The 16,914-nt window shown below is 36.5% G+C and overlaps 1 protein-coding gene across 10 annotated transcripts in view; it reads left to right on the top strand.

The window, feature by feature from the left end:
* Window positions 1-16,914, top strand: part of LOC131436580 (protein Fe65 homolog) — a 222,722-nt gene that overhangs the window by 18,134 nt on the left and 187,674 nt on the right. For 3 of the 10 annotated variants that reach the window (XM_058605390.1, XM_058605380.1, XM_058605388.1), the window contains exon 1: window positions 12,407-12,522. The exons of 2 other annotated variants lie outside the window; for them this stretch is intronic. The gene's annotated coding sequence lies outside the window, so the exon portion shown is untranslated. Of the gene's footprint in view, window positions 1-12,406; window positions 12,523-16,914 lie in introns of those variants that run through there. 5 more of the 10 variants (XM_058605383.1, XM_058605385.1, XM_058605384.1 and 2 more) reach the window with 4 other exon arrangements.

Raw genomic sequence — 16,914 nt, forward strand, 5'->3', positions numbered from 1 at the left:
TTAAGTAAGTCAAAGATGGAGAGCAGGACTGTTAGAATAACGTGATAAATACTAGTTTTTATCTAAAGTGGAAGGTAATTTTTGCATAAAATTGTGCAAAAATTAAATTAAATTTCAAAGTTTAGTCAAAGTATTGTCTAGGAGAGAGGTAATATCCTAGATTCTGAGTGACACGACCTGTTGAATTTAGGGGTAAGTTCAAAAGTTAACCATGTCTTAACCCAAGTGCATTTTCCGATATGCTCCTTACAAAACCTAATGCGGATAAGTCTTTGTAGCTGTTTGCATAATTAATGAGCTCGAAGCATTGACTGAAACTTCTGGTGCTTGGGGTGTTCTGTGCGCGAATGACACTGGAAGAAAACGAGCACTATTCACGTAAAACTCAATTATAAGAGAAAGCCGAAATTAGCCACAGAATATTCAAGTACTACGACCGAGTTTTCTTGCTCCTTGCCCTAACCAAAGAGAGTCTCATCATCAGGTGTGTTATACGAAAGGTAAACAGCAGGTATAAATTCTTATAAAAAGCAACAACAATAGTGAAAGAATGTTACCATTGCAATCGGGGAAGGAATCTCGAGCGTAGGAATGTGGCGGCCTTGATAATCGGTGAGCCGAAAGGAGAAAACAGAGATGAAAATTTAGGACAATCACTGCAGAGAACGATACTAATAACAGTAAACTAATCCTTAGCATTCATTTTCGTGCTTTTATTTGTCCTGTGTAGTACCTTTCCGATTGTTTGCATTTTGTTCCACCAGTTCATGCGGACTGGGAATTACGGAACGTGCTCGTTCGCAAAGGTGATGCGATATTGTTACATTTTATGTTCACTCTCATTTTTAAGATTTTCTACCCCAATTACTGTGCTACTTCCGAGCATCCCGGTCTGATTGGCATCATTGCTGTGTCTTGCTTTAGATGTTTCCACGACTGGGTAAACAATGCACCGCCAACACAACAAAGTGTACTTTTCCGTTATTGTTTACAATCCGCCAAGGAAAGCTGGTGGAAACAAGCAGGATCTTCAGCTCTTGATTCTTTTAATTTACAAAGAAAGTTCCTAATTACATTCCACTGTTGTAATACGCTAGGTGGTCTTTTGAGCACGTAGCAATATTGTCCGAGAGAAGTTGTTTCTGTGTGATGATAAGAGAGCTCTTGGAACGCATTGAGGAAAAACCGGATGCACCAAAAAGGGCAGAAAATGTTGTTTCCCGTGAAAAATTAAAGTTTGAGTGAAACTGGAAACACACTGACAGTAGTAGGTACGATTAAATGGTTTTCGTTGTAATCAGTAGAATGCAGTAGATGATAGGTTCGCAAAAGTCGCTTTCTTAAGAAGCGGGTAGAGTCTTACACTTTTGAACAATCATTTATTTTTTCTTTGTGATTTCTTATAGTAAAACATTTCGAAAATATTTTGTTAATGTTAACTTTGGAAGTTGTGGGCCGTTATATTTTCTTATCTCATACTGCGAAGAGGCAAGAGCTCGGTGCCCAGCCTAAAGAATTCTGCTTCGATTGACTTAAAAATTTGACTAAACATTCTCGAAATGTTCTATTATAAAAGCGTAAGACCCTATGAGCTTTCTAGAAAAATAAATTGTTTCCTTAGATTTTGTAGACAATCAACTTTAAACGCTGCCTGTGTCCACCGTCATTCAAATACTACTTCATCAATTATTTTCAAATGTTGCCCACACTTTCTACATATAAAATACACATGCCCAACTATTTTGGGGAGGTTTTACAGCTGCAAAATTGCTCATTTTTTCATGACAATCGCAATTTTAACCTTAAACAACCACCAAAAATTCAAAATGTTAAATCAGAAATTGTTAGGAATCTAGAAAAACATCTACTACAACTATGTCACTTGGGTTTTTGGACTTCTGATCATTTTATGCGGAGATACAGTGGACACCGCAAATCATGATTTCTGAAACACGTCCTCGAAAATACATACTCAACGACTTATTTCTCAATATTTTTCCACGAATAAAAAATGTTGTTCGAATGATCCTTGGTATTATGCAAAACATTTGATAGCTCAGTTTTGATATCGTATACAGCGTCAACTGTGATTTGAGGTGATTATTTCATCGACAAGTGTCGTCCTATATGAAAATTATGAGTGAAGTACAGACTTCTTATAAATTCTGAACCTTTTAATCATAACTGAAGAGAATAATTGTATCTCACCTTTGGAAGCAAGTACGATTTAGGTCCAAAATGACAACGAATCATTAGGTCTAGATGTAAACTCACAGTGTTTGAAAGTTTATAAAAAGGCGGGCGTGTAATGTCGGAGACATAATCAGATTGACGCGAATACTAATAATTTAGAGCAGATGTAATAAACAATAAATTATTGGAATAATGCTCGAAAGTGCAAAATCAGAGCAATCCACGCCACCAGTGTTTTTCAATTAAAAACGGCATTAGTGTCAGTAGGATCGTAGTACTGGCCATGTAATGATTCTGTACGGTATAAATCGGCTGCGAAGTCTGTGAAACAGAAAGGCCAAATTACACAAAAGGAATGTAATGCCAAGACCAGTGTTGGTGATTGCCCAAAATTTTACAGATACTGCTATATTGCTATCTATATTGTATACAACATTTTCAATCCGTTAGAAGATGCTACAAGAACTCGAGTCTCTCAATGCATGAACCGTGAGAAAATTTTGCTACATTTCTTCGCTCCACTTCAGACTTTGAGTATTTCACGCCCTTAAAAAAATTTACAGTCTGATAATGATCGTTGCTGTGTGGAATTTCCCAAGAGAGAATCGCAAGTTGACAATTATCGCAGAAAATCGAAATGATGATACAACTTGATGATTCTCGTACTAGGTTGCAATATTTCAAAACTCTTGTGTGGAGCATTCACAGACATTTTCATAGACACAACTTATAAAAAGGTTATATGCACATAGTTAGAATAAGCGGAAATAGTAAAATGATTCTATCGCAATTATCAACTGCCTGTATAGAATCGGATCGCGAAACGAGAATAAACGGCTATCCGCATTAGGCCGATCCGACCGATCCGAGCTCTCCGGCGTTGACTTTTTCTCTGCTTCGGCTATGGCTGAGCTGCACATGCACACAGCTGCATGTGCAGCTCAGCCATAGCCGAAGCAGAAAATCGGTCGGATCGGCCTAATGCGGACTGCCTTTAAGCGACCGTTTGTTGCTTCAGAGAGGATCCCCACAGCAGCGCACAGTGGTTTGAATCGACAAAAACGTGAACTTAATTCTCTAGCTGCTAAACCGTTGATCCGATATACATAGTTCCTTTGGAGAACTCATTCACAAAAATATACCTCATGATTTGATCACAATAAAAAATGTGCAAAGCCTACTACGATAAAAGTTCATTTCAACAACTTTATTCCCCTATGAGATAGAAAAATGATGTCTTCTACAAAATTTTAGAACTTCTAACGAGAAAAAACTTTGTCGAAGAAGCTAAAGGTCTAACGCATACAGTTTCGGATATATGAAGCATTTTCTTTTGAAACCACTTAAAATCAAGTTTTTGTACATAACTTTTTTCGCAATTACTTTCAGTGTCTACTATGTTCGAGACAATTACTAAAAACGTAAAATTACACATTTTTGTTGAAGACTGTGCACGGTTTGGCTTTTTCCCTAAAAAGTTATTTAACATTTAAACTTTTATATACACTAACTTTAACTACTAATAGGAAGCCGGGTCGCAGACCAAATGGCACATACATATACTTTTTGGAAAGTTTAAACCAAGTAATATAAAGTTACGAAGTGTGTAGCGTGGCCTTTTCAAATTGAGTGAATGAAAGAACAAAATATAGAGTGCTTTTTTGAACATTTTCTTAGGAAAAACGTACATTAATAAAATTGTTTATCTTCATATCACGCGTTATTTGTGATATCGACCGAGTTACCTTTAGGCAAAAACTTTTGCAAGAAATTGCAGTCCAGGTATAAAAAATAGAGCATTCGTTTTAACACTTTTTTTACTAAAACGACTATTTTTGGTTTATTAAAAAGAGCCTCGCAGGAAATGTTAAAACATTGGAATCGGTCGTTAGTGTAGCTTTGGTGCAATGGTATAATGATTGAATATAATTTCATGATGCATTCTTGTATGCAATTGATCAAACTAAAAAAGCATGTTAACGTGCTCATTAAATTTCGACAAGTTTTACTTATTCTTTTAATAGAATATTCCTTATCCGTTCATTTAATTCCAATCCAATTCATTCATTCCAGCATTTGTATTATCAACCAACTCTTTTGTGTTCTTAAAAATAATATGCAGCGCTGCTCTCACCACCAACACCAACAGTACATACTTGGAGCACAAATTTAATATAAAGTTACTTTACTGTGCTTCATTTTTCAATATACATTAAAAGTAAAACTAAGCGTCAATATAAATAAACGGTCATATTCATTGAAATTCATGTACACCGAAACCTCCATTTACGAACTAAACGGGGGCTCGTAAATGGAGGTAGTTCGTAAAAAAAGTTTACGTTATTTAGGATTTGGTTCGTAAAAAAAGTTTACGTTATTTGGAATTTACTTCGTAAAAAAAGTTTTGTGTAATGAATGTGGAAACCCCCAATCACATGGCCATTTTTGGAACGGATGTGATAAGTAGGTGCAAGAAAATGATGTTTGGGGTCGGTTCAAAATCCAAGATGGCGACTTCCGGTTTGTCGATATTCCTTAAAAACTTTAAAATGTGGGTATTTTCGGAAAAGGATTGATGAGTAGATGACGGAAAACGATGTTTGAAGTGGTTAGTTACGGTTTCAAATTTCGACATTCTAAAAATTAATATTGAGTCGAAAAGGTTCCTTTATCAGGAAGAAGAGATTGCCATACTGAAGAGGTGTACATTGTTTCATCCGATTCGGAGATAGTCGATCCTGCCAGTTTATCTGCTATTTATTTCTGAAATTGCTCATAAATGTTAGAAATTCAGTGTCATGTGGTTGTCTAACTGACTCTTACCACTTGAGCCAAATAATATCCCTTTTTCTCAATGGCTTACAAAATGTTAAATCATATTCCGACGGGCCAGTTGACATGAGATTTTGACAAGTTCAAATAAAAACAAATGTGTCGTGATGAGAGTAACAGTACTTTTTTGAATTTATCACGTACACTAAAACAACTGAAATTATAAGTGTAACACTGAAAATATAAAAAAATGGAGAGCACGGTCATTGATTTGAAACCAAATTTTAATGTTTGTGGTTGCTTCCAAATATTAGAATGAGACTTCCAGTTGTGCAATAAAATATTGAAAGCATACAATATAACTAACAATATAAAATTATTATAGCTGTTCAGACGTCTACTTGTTATGGTCATTTCGAAAATATAGTACAATATTCAAACAATTATGATTAGCAGGAAACACCTTTGTCAGCAGCATAACATCTTTTTAAACGATATATAATCATATCGTAATGATCGTCAAAGAACTATACTAACCGATATAACTGAACTCACCATTTTGATTTTTGAAGGGCTTTCAAACATAATTTCCCGCTATATACTCATCAAACCCGTCCCGAATATACCTATATTGTAAATGTATTTAAGCAATATCAAAGAACCGGAAGACGCCATCTTGGATTTCCACTTCAAACATCGTTTTCCGTCATCTACTCATCAATCCCGTTCCAAAAATACCCATATTGTAGTAATTTCCATGGAGCCAGAAATTGTTTTCATTGGATGCAAAAACCTCTTTTTACGAAGTTGGAATTAAATGAACGGATAAGGAATATTCTATTAAAAGAATAAGTAAAACTTGTCGAAATTTAATGAGCACGTTAACATGCTTCTTTAGTTTGATCAATTGCATACAAGAATGCATCATGAAATTATATTCAATCATTACACCATTGCACCAAAGCTACACTAACGACCGATTCCAATGTTTTAACATTTCCTGCAAAGCTCTTTTTAATAAACCAAAAATAGTCGTTTTAGTAAAAAAAGTGTTAAAACGAATGCAATTATATTAATGTACGTTTTTCCTTAGAAAATGTTCAAAAAAGCACTCTATATTTTGTTCTTTCATTCACTCAATTTGAAAAGGCCACGCTACACGCTTCGTAACTCTATATTACTTGGTTTAAACTTTCCAAAAAGTAGTTGTATGTGCCATTTGGTCTGCGACCCGGCTTCCTATTAGTAGTTAAAGTTAGTGTATATAAAAGTTTAAATGTTAAATAACTTTTTAGGGAAAAAGCCAAACCGTGCACAGTCTTCAACAAAAATGTGTAATTTTTCGTTTTTAGTAATTGTCTCGAACATAGTAGACACTGAAAGTAATTGCGAAAAAAGTTCTGTACAAAAACTTGATTTTAAGTGATTTCAAAAGAAAATGCTTCACATATCCGAAACTGTATGCGTTAGACCTTTAGCTTCTTCGACAAAGTTTTTTCTCGTCGTTCTAAAACTTTGTAGAAGACATCATTTTTCTATCTCTTAGGGGAATAAAGTTGTTGAAATGAACTTTTATCGTAGTAGGCTTTGTACATTTTTTATTGTGCTCAAATCATGAGGTATATTTTTGTGAATGAGTTCTCCAAAGGAACTATGTATATCGGATCAACGGTTTAGCAGCTAGAGAATTAAGTTCACGTTTTTGTCGATTCAAACCACTGTGCAGCGTGCTAACCTTTGATTCTCAGAAATGCCATCGAGAGAAATTCGCTCTCGCTCTGGTGTCGATTCTATGTTAAATGAGCCGGGCCGGGTTTTTGTTGTTGCGATGATTTCCGTTTCTCTATAATGGCACTGATTCAATCGTGTGAAGAGTTGTCAGTGAACGTTCTTTGATACGATAAAAGCCATCATAGGCCAAGACTTTGATTTTTTAGGCTCTACATAAATTGTTGATGCACTGGTGAGCCGACCGTAGACCAGCGTTACCTTGTAGATTATGTGCAGAAATAGTTTTCAAAATTTAAAAAAGATCGGTAGTAGATCCAGTTGTTTGAAGTTATGGAGTTATGAGGGGCACCGACATCAATGAAATCGTTCCTTGACATATTTGTGAGCTTCAACTTTTATATCCAATAGGCTCCGAATTTTTGGAATCGTTTTCTTCAACCCTTCCGAAATTTATGTATCAATTCATGAACAGGTAGGGGAGACCGGGGCTAGTTGGCCGAGTTTCGCTTTCGGAATTTCTGTACGCTTTCTGGTTAGACATTTTGATAAACGCTTTGCTCTGTCATGTCATTTGAGCACATGTGTGATTTTTTTCATTCCTGAGTGAAAATCAGGAAAATAGTTATTAACAATCAAATGCGGAGAAAAAAATCGGCCAACCAACCCCAGAGCCGCGGTAGGTTGGCTGAGTTTTAAAAAATATGTGAAACACATTAATTGTATCAATAAACGATTTCATTAGTTAAAAAAGTCTGTATGCATCATTTTTATTTTGTAAGTACGTGAAAAACTCCCCTTTTTGACTTTTGAGTCTTTTTAACTGTTCTGGAATTAGTTTCGACCGCATTAGTGAACTTTTTCAGTTTCCTTTCTACCTTTTCCTCCACCAGCGTACGCTTGGTTTCATTTTTACTGCTCCAATGCTGCTTTTATTAGAGAATTGTTAAAATTTTGAATTAATTGGCGCTCCTCCGAATCAGCCTTGGGGAGAGGTCTGTTATTTTCAGGATGGCTTACATATTCAGCAGATTCTATACTGATGGACGAGTTTTGTTCGGGGGTGGGTCAATCTACGAGAAATCCTGTCAGGAACTTCAAATGCTAAAAGGTTTGATGGCATTTGATGCATACAATATTGGAATCATATTTTCTATCGACAATTTCCTACTTTTAATGATTCTAATCTCTTATTCCTATTTGTCAATGATTTTAATTTATTTCCATTACTTATTTCTCATGTATATTTTTCCTTATGATCATCAATATAAACATACAATCCAATTCCGTCCAAACAAAAAGGTAACATTTCACGAATATCCAAGTGCACTTTACTCTAAGCCAAAATTACAACTCGGCCAACCAACCCCGCACGAAACTCGGCCAATCTGCCCCAATGAATGTTTTCGAGAACAATCACGATTAACAAAAATAAAAGTAAGGTTATACTGAAAACCAATATGCCATTTTGTTTTGAATACCCTTTTCAATGGTATCATGTTTTTGGAAATCAAATATAAATTGATCCACGTTACACGTATTACATTACAAAAACAGAAATTTACTCACCAGTGCCGGGTTGATGGTTCAATGCATAGGGCGCTGGTCTTACAAGCCAGTTGTCGTATGTTCGAACCCCGACCTGGAAGGATTCTTAGTGTCAGTAGGATCCATAGTACTAGCCATGTAATGATTCTGTACACTAAGCAACGGGTGCGAAGTCTGTTGAAACAGAAAGGCCAAATGCCACTACAGGAATGTAATGTCAGGACTTTGCCGAAAAATGAAAAAAACGTGCTCCTGTACGAACGACAACACAGAAACACCTAAAATTACATCCGTACATGGGTGACCTAATGCTCCACCAAAATCATTACAGATGTCGCCACTGCGCACAACAGCCTTCTCAGAAAAGCTACTCTGCCAAACGGCCGTTCGGCCAACTAGCCCCACTCTCCCCTACATAGCAAAATGGTAGATGGGACTTTATCTAGCGCGGAAGTTGACAGTCGTCGACTCGCTATCTGCGGCTTGTCGAGTAACTTTTTCCAGTCACACGTGTTGGTGGTTTTGCCGGAAAATAAACTAAATAGCTGTGTTTGACAAACAAATAATTGTCGATATGCTGGCAAGCAGCCAACGCCATGGTGGTTAATGTTGATGATGGTGTCAGTGTATGGATGCATAAAACGGAGAATAACGGATGTAACCGGTGACCGAGGAAAAACGATGACAGCGGATTGGAAAAACGTGTATTTCATTATCTGCGATGCAGCGTGGGTCGCCTGGAAAGTGTTTACTATGCGAAGTCGATGAGAGAAAAGGAAGCACTGGTATACTGGGGTTATTTTAAGCTATTTAATTTTCTTGATAGTACATGAGCGGTTTTATTAACACGCAACATATTTAATTAGCTTTACATACTATCAAAGGTATGCCTAAACAGTGGAACTTACTCTTGATAATTTACCATTCTGAGGTACTGATATGGAAGATTTCAGAGTATTCAGGGTAATTACAAGTATTACAAAAACAATTCGATAGTCCCACGACAAAAGGGGCTAACTGCAAATGAATGTTTTTTTTTGTTTACTTTTTTCCATTTGGTAAATATTAATTTATACATGACGCCTTACTCTTTGCAAAAATTTCGAGTTAAAACCACAAGGTTTCTACTTATAAAAGAAACTTTTAAGAAATTTAGAGGCCCTTTTGTCGTGGGACTATCGAATTTATTTAAAAGTTCGTTCGTCGTTGTTCTAGGTTAGGAGCAAAAACAGTCATATTGAAAACAAATAATTTTGGGTTTGGCTTTTCTTATATACCGCAACATTCACTTTATTTTTTCAGAGATGTACCAACTGATTTTCTCAAATTTAAATTCAAATGAAAGGTTTTACGATCCCATACAAAACTCTTGACCCGGATCCGATTTCCGGTTTCAGAATTAGAACGGAGATCCGGTTTCGAAATTGTTAAAAATTGGGCACCTAACTTTTGAAACTTGTAGGTTATGTAAGTTGCTAGTCATATGATTAGATTTCGGTACCCGGATTTTGATTCCGCTAGTACCAGAACTCACACACTGTTCTCAGATATGGCAAAAGTGATTTTCTCAAACTTAGATTCAACAGAAAAGCCTTACTGGTCCATGCGAAACTCCAGGGTTCAGTCAAAGTATTAGGAAATCCCCTGCGAATGACTAAATGCTAAATAAACCAATAAAAAATTATTACAAAATGTATAGCGTCACTTTAAGCGGCGAAGCCAAAAACGTGAAAAAATCTGGACTCGAACTATTCCAACCGTTAGTCAATGTTAGTAGACGGCCTATCAAACTAATTCCGGCTGTTCTGGTTCCCGATTTTCGATTCCGGAAGCATCGAAAATAGTGTTTAAATACTCCAAAATGAAACTAAGACTACTTTCTCAGAGATGGTTTGACCGATTTTTATGAACTTCGGTTTAAGTAGAAGGTGTTATAATCCCAAATAAAATTCCTGTATTTCATCTGGATCCGACTTCCGGTTCCGGAACTACTGGGTTAAGCGTTAAAAATTTCATACCAGGTAGCGACGAAGCAAAATAGGGACAATTTCTTCTCGATTAAGTTCAAAACTGTTACAATTTGTAGGTTCTATCCGTTGCAGGTGATACAAACCAACTTCGGCTATTCCGGTCCTCGAAATTAGGTTTCGGAGGTATTGAAAATATTGGTCAAAACTGTAAAAAGCTACTACCTTACGTTTCTTCTAGATGGTCAAATCGATTTTCACAAACTTATAGAAGGAAAAGGATTACGGTGTCATAATCCCAGAGTCGTTGTGGATAATACTTTCAGTTCCGGAACTATAGGGTGTTTTGATTCGTAGCTTTTGCTAGATTACGTTCGAACTAACTTTTCTGTATCTAATCAATGAACAATTGTTTTAGAACTCCACAGTATTATATATGATGGTATGAGTAATATGAGAAAGGCATCATTGCACCACTAGGTGGATTAAAACAGGTTATTTTTAGCGTTTTCGATCTAAATGACGGTTTAAAATTTTAAACACATCTCATCTGCTCCGGTACCGGAAGTGAGATCCGAACAAATGCCAAAAGCAACCCTTTTATTTGAGTCTAAGTTTATATGTTTTTCGTAAAGAAAAGTTTTTGCAGACAATGAAAACAATTTCTATAGAAACCACCAAAATAATTTCCGAAAATCGAGTGCACTTTTTTAGCTCATTTTGAACATTTTACCTCATAACTCCAGAACGGAAATTCAATAGCAGGCTATGGGTCTAAATTTGAATCTGATTTGAAGAAAATCGGTTAATCGGTCTCTGAGAAAATCGAGTGCACTTTTTTCATTTTCTTGCACATTTACTCACCGTTACTTCCGAATTGAAAGATCGATGCGGGTAAAATTCAATAGCAAACTATGGCACAAAAAGTCACTCATACAGACACATACATACATTTTGCGTACTCGAGCTGAGTCTGACACTCGGCTCTCCAGGCCTCAGTTCAAAAGTCGGTTTTTACAGTGATTGCATAGCTTTTTCATATGAGAAAGGGAAAACCCCTAAGACAGTTAATAAAAATACATACGAACAAAGTTTCACCGTTACTAAACTGAAATTCAAGTAAGTTACGAGCCTGATTCTTATATCGGGTTTACTCACCTCTCCGTTGCTGAGTGTTTCACAGTTTCGTGAAACTAGCCTGTATCAGTTTCAGCTTTCTCAAGCGAGCTCATTCCAGAAAAAAAGAATATATTGGTAACAATGCCAGTAGGTGACGACGAACGTTTCAGGATTATTGAAGGACACATTTGAATTGTATTGGGAAACAGTGGGGCTTATATGAGCGACTCGTGCGAAAAAGACTATAGGAGACAGACATGAGAAGCAAGCGATTTTACAACATGCTATCGAAAGGGATTTGCGGAAACGAAGTGTGAGCTGCGTGAGGATAAACAACGTGCGGTACGTTTTGTTGTGGAAAACTGTGGGGTGATAGATGTTAAGACGGAACGAAACAATTCCAATACTACTGTACCGCAAGGAGCCGCTTGCACGGCGAGCTTTTGGAGCGTTTTGGTTGATTGTGGTTGTGATGCCTGTAACGATAGGTCGAAAATTCGACTTGTTATTTTCGCTCGACGGCTCGAATCCTGTGCATATCAGGTCGTCTCCGAGCTACGCAGACACATACAGTTGTCCATTTTGTAGTAGATTTCGATATGTTTGAAAGAGAATTGTAGTGAAATAGTAACTAGTAGTTTTTCATTTAGCAATAGGACATAATGGAAAAAATTATAACCTGCATGACAAATTTCTACTAAATATTTTTTGTTAACATTGACAGAAATGAGACAATCAGATGAAGAAACTAGTGAGAGTTCGTGTAGGTATGCCGCTCTCCGAAGATTTTTCGGGAGTAATGAATCATTTTTTCATTATGCCTGGAGATATGATGTATAAAAAATAAACTGCAAAAAAAGAACAAATTGAAACAAACAGCAGAACAGTGAAAATGGACCAGTTTCAATTGAAGATTGGTTCAAATACTATAATGATATTACATGAAAAAGAAATGCAATGCATAACTTAACATTCTCATCATCTGGTGACGTCATCGGTGACACTGCTTCGAATGCGCACACTCGGATTCCGGCATCGTTCGCAGTCGGTCGGTGTCGTGAAAAATCCCCTATACCACAGTATGCGGGCTTGAAAATTTTTCTCAGCGCGTGAAGAGACGGGTGTAGTTCGCCCGAAAGTATGCAACCCGACTCAAAAGGACATCAGCTTTCGTATCGGTCACAGTGCGGCTGAAGTGAGTAACAATGTGCCTAGCATTTTCCTGCATCGGGCTGTCCTAGAGAATTGGAATCGGTTGGGAATGGGATGGTTTTGAGACGTGTGTTTTTTCATGACATGTTATACTGAGTTGTGTGCAAATAAAAAGTTATTCCGTCACTTTTGCAATGTTATGTAATTAAAAGCGTTGTTGGCGTGGACCTACACAAGATGCTATGACTTGTAGTCGGATGTTACAGAGGACAAAATAGAAAAAATGGAAATTTTATGACAGCTCTGTAGGAAAACTGCAGCGTATTGATATTGAAGTTGAGAAGCAGTTCCAATCTGTATGAAGTGCAGAGAGAAAAAATGTAGCCTACGAAGAAAGAAATTGGATTTTTGTGTCTAATTTGTGGCGATAGGTATCTTATTCTAAGCTACTATCAAAATGTATGTCAGTGAGTGCTTCTTAAAACATTCGTGCAAGATTAAGAAATGTGGTGATTCGTGATAATATCACGAGAAAACAAGAAAAAGTGTTTACCGATAATGCCCGGTGAAATGTTCTAAAGAAAAGGGAGAAAAGTTGATTACCAATTTCGCAACGAAAACTTTTCCGTCGACCAAATGTGCACCTTTTTTTGTCAGCAAGATTAAATTAATATTTAAAATCCAATTTGCAAAAAAATGACAGAAACGTTGATAACAAAAGCAGCATCGAAATCTCAATTGAGAAACAGTGCTGTGCCTGGAGGTAGATTAGAGTTCCGTCGGAAAGACGGCCTCAAGGAATTTTTTTTTTCGATTGTGTAATTCATCTCGAATGCCAAAAGCAACCGCATTGATGTAATACCAACGTATAAGGTATTTTTATGTGCCCAGGTTAGACGAACTTTTAGTGCTAGCTAGCCGCAAGGCAGTCAAAACAGATCCAGATAGTGAGCGCAAAGAAAGCTCCTACGCAAGGTGATATGAGGAATGGGTCTGTTGGCTCTGCTGTGCTGGTGAGTGCGTGCTTGCGTGCGTGTGTCCGGTGTACCATCTCCGCAGAGGAGAAAATGGAAATTCATTTCTCTCGGTTCGTTCTGTCTGGCTTCCATCGCTAACAGTTCAAGGATAAAGGTTTCGGTTGTTAGTATTCGAGGCATGGTAGAATAGCTTTCTAATAGTCATTCGCTGAAAGGAATGAAGGAAACCCATCCCTCTGTGGCAACGAAACTATGTTTGTTTGGTTATGTTGCAATCCTTTGTTCAACTTAACTTGTTGAGAATTTTCCTGCGTGTGTAATCTGAAAAGTAAAAAAATCAATGTAAAATCGAACGACAGAAATTGTACTAGTATTGATGGTGTTAATTTATTTACCTTTGGTTACTGAAAGATGTACTTTTTTGTTTGGAATGTTGTACCGATGTTCATCCCACCACAAAAAAGCGAATAATCATGCTTTGACCTTTATAGATAATATCACAGCAAAATATTATGGAAACGTGAAACACTTTTGCTTAACTGAAGCAAAAGTTCGAAACGAAGACATCAATTTTCATCTTCTTCTTTGAATCCTTGTATTGCACAGAGAAAACAGATGAATTGTGTAACGAAGATAGCGAAGATTGTGTAACGAAGGGGGGTGGCTCTTATATTCTATAATATAATATTTATTCTATATATCTATTATCGTGGAAACATCTGAATTCAAACAATTTTGATTTAAAGGCCAACATCGGGAATAATTAAAAAAAAATTGTGATGAAGTTCTCGTACTGTCAGAAACCCCACAAAGTAGATAGTTTTTGTTATAAACTTTGCTCTGAGTGAACCACAACTCGGACTCTCTAGATTTGTACCTTTGGTATTTCGCATAGCATAGACACCATTATTTAAACAGAGCTCCTCCACAACTAGAGTTAATATTGTTAATAGTTGCACTCTGTGTGATTCGTTAGAGCGGTAGAGAACGTGCCAGTTCGCATTGCCAGTTTTTTCCTAAGCCTAAAAAAACGCTATAGGCTCAGCGATAACCTCAACATTGAATGCAAATTTCTCTCCAGAAAGCTTCTTCTTTAATTCTTAGAACAAAAACCAATCGCTAGGGGTTAAATCTGACGAATATGGTGGATGCGGTAGTAATTCGAGTTTCAATTCATGGAATTCAGCCATCTCAACAATCGACCTGTGTAACTGTGTATTTTGTCTCTACTTCGACTTCCAAACTATCCAATGCTGTGTAACACTCACTATTGATCATTTTACCGCATTCAACACAGAGGCATTATCGATTTAACTCAGGCGTTCAACGATGGATCCATATTCCATCTATTGTGACGTATCGGCCCAAAAATTTCGGTTTATTACGTTGTACATGACCTAACACTCTTGTGATCCAGCGATACGTTGCTGATTGAAAATCTGTGAAAACATTCGACTCCCACTTTGCAAACATTGTTCTCATATTCAAAAGGTCGTGCAAAATACAAATTTCTATTTGTAAAATCATTTGTAAATTATTTGCAAATGATTTGTTCATGCAAAAATTTTATTTTCGCGTGAGAAAAATCATTTTTCACCTCTGTTATTTTTGCAGCTTCAAAACGATGAAAATTTTCAGTGCCGGCCATTTGCAATGATTTTATTCGTCGCGTACATTATGAAATTTCGAAATTACGATTTTAAATTTTAACATAAACAGTTCTTGTAACAGATTCTAAAGTTCTAAAAAATAATTAAAATTATAAGAGTTCCCCATAGCAGCCTGTGTAAAATTTAATCGTCATCCTAGGAAAGGTTCGAATAATGAAGCTAAGATGACGCGTTGGATTAAATTCGTTCTACGTTAAATTACCAATTTCCTTTTTCACTTTCACTTTCACTTCAGTGACATATCATCAAATTCAAATAACAATACCCCTAGGTCCCTTACAAATGGATCGTCAATGTTTGGTTCAACCGGCTGAACAAGTTAGCCTAACCCTTTCTTCTATTCGGTTAAGACAAGTTAAAATTATTGTAATTGTTAATAACTGGCAACATTTGGTTAGTTTTATTATTTTCACATAAACAATCTCCCATGCTCAGACTAACGACGGATGTTTTGTTCTATGAACTTTAATGTAAGTTGGCTCAAATTTTTCCTAAATGGTTTAAAAATATTTTGTTTTGTTTCTAGGATCCCAGAATACGTTGCTGGGTCAACCATAAGTTTTTTGTAGGAATAGTCTTCTTATAATGATATTTTTCGCGTGCGTTTTTCATGAACGCGTGCAATCGTTAAATCGACTTCAACATAACCAGCGATTATGAGGTACAACGTACCGTACTAGATCTGCTGAATAAACCGGACGGGTAGTTCTACAGCTGAAATACAACACCCGAGTTGATAAAGAAGTCCCTCTCTTGTACTGCATTAATTTATATGCAACAAATATATATTATTTTTCACCATCAATTATAAAACAATTTACATTCAACGATGATTCTTGCTTGAAAAAAAGTAAAGTATAACAATGTAAGTTGTGTGACGAGAACTGGATGTTCAAAATGTTGTTTCTCGCTATCCAAAATTGGTACAGCCATAATGGTTCCAATACAATGAAGGTTTTTTCGCACAGAAGCTGGATACGATCTCGATCGAAACAATGGACATGATCCGTATTATTTTCGTTCTCACTTTCGTACTCCATTAACACTGTCATCGATACTACGCTATTCGGTGTGCGACGACCTCAGATATTCGCCCTTATTCTGAATAACGACCTATCGTTTTTTGATCGTATTTCATTCGTATTCCTAATAACGCTAGCAAAATTAAAGGTAGCTAGGATTCGACCGAACCATATTTAATCGAAAAACCAATACGTCATTATTCAGAATAAGGGCGATTGTTTGCTTCGTCCAGTTGTTTTACTAGAATAGAATTCCTCTCCTTCATTGAGCTCAACTCTTGTCGATTTTTTTTCCATCCGTTTAGTCTATATCTGAAGGATTCCATTGTACGTAACGGCTGTTTCTTGTGAGTGATTTGGTTACTTCTGCTCATACATGAACAGCTCGGAATAGTTTCATTGTATATACTCCAATTCATGATCGATTCGGGAAAGTATCCCGAATCAAGTTTTCAGGGACATCAGACAAAACACAAATCTAACGTGAATATACATTCAAAATATTTATTTGAATAATAAACAGTACCCACGGTAACAATAATCTTCAATTTCAAGTGTTGCCAGTTATCTGGTTGTTTTTCCAAAGTTCATTGTCACAGTGACAGTGTACCTTTTACATTGTACCGCATATGGCAAAATGTGTCCTCGAAAATTTGTCGGAGTACTCCGTATTATTATTTGTATTTGATATCACTTCACTTGATTTTACATGTAACTAATTTTCCTCATCAAATATTGGTGACGTGATGTTCATAATAACATCCAG

The sequence above is a fragment of the Malaya genurostris genome, chromosome 3 (genome assembly GCF_030247185.1).
Source record: "Malaya genurostris strain Urasoe2022 chromosome 3, Malgen_1.1, whole genome shotgun sequence".
In the NCBI taxonomy this organism is placed as follows: Eukaryota; Metazoa; Arthropoda; class Insecta; order Diptera; family Culicidae; genus Malaya; species Malaya genurostris.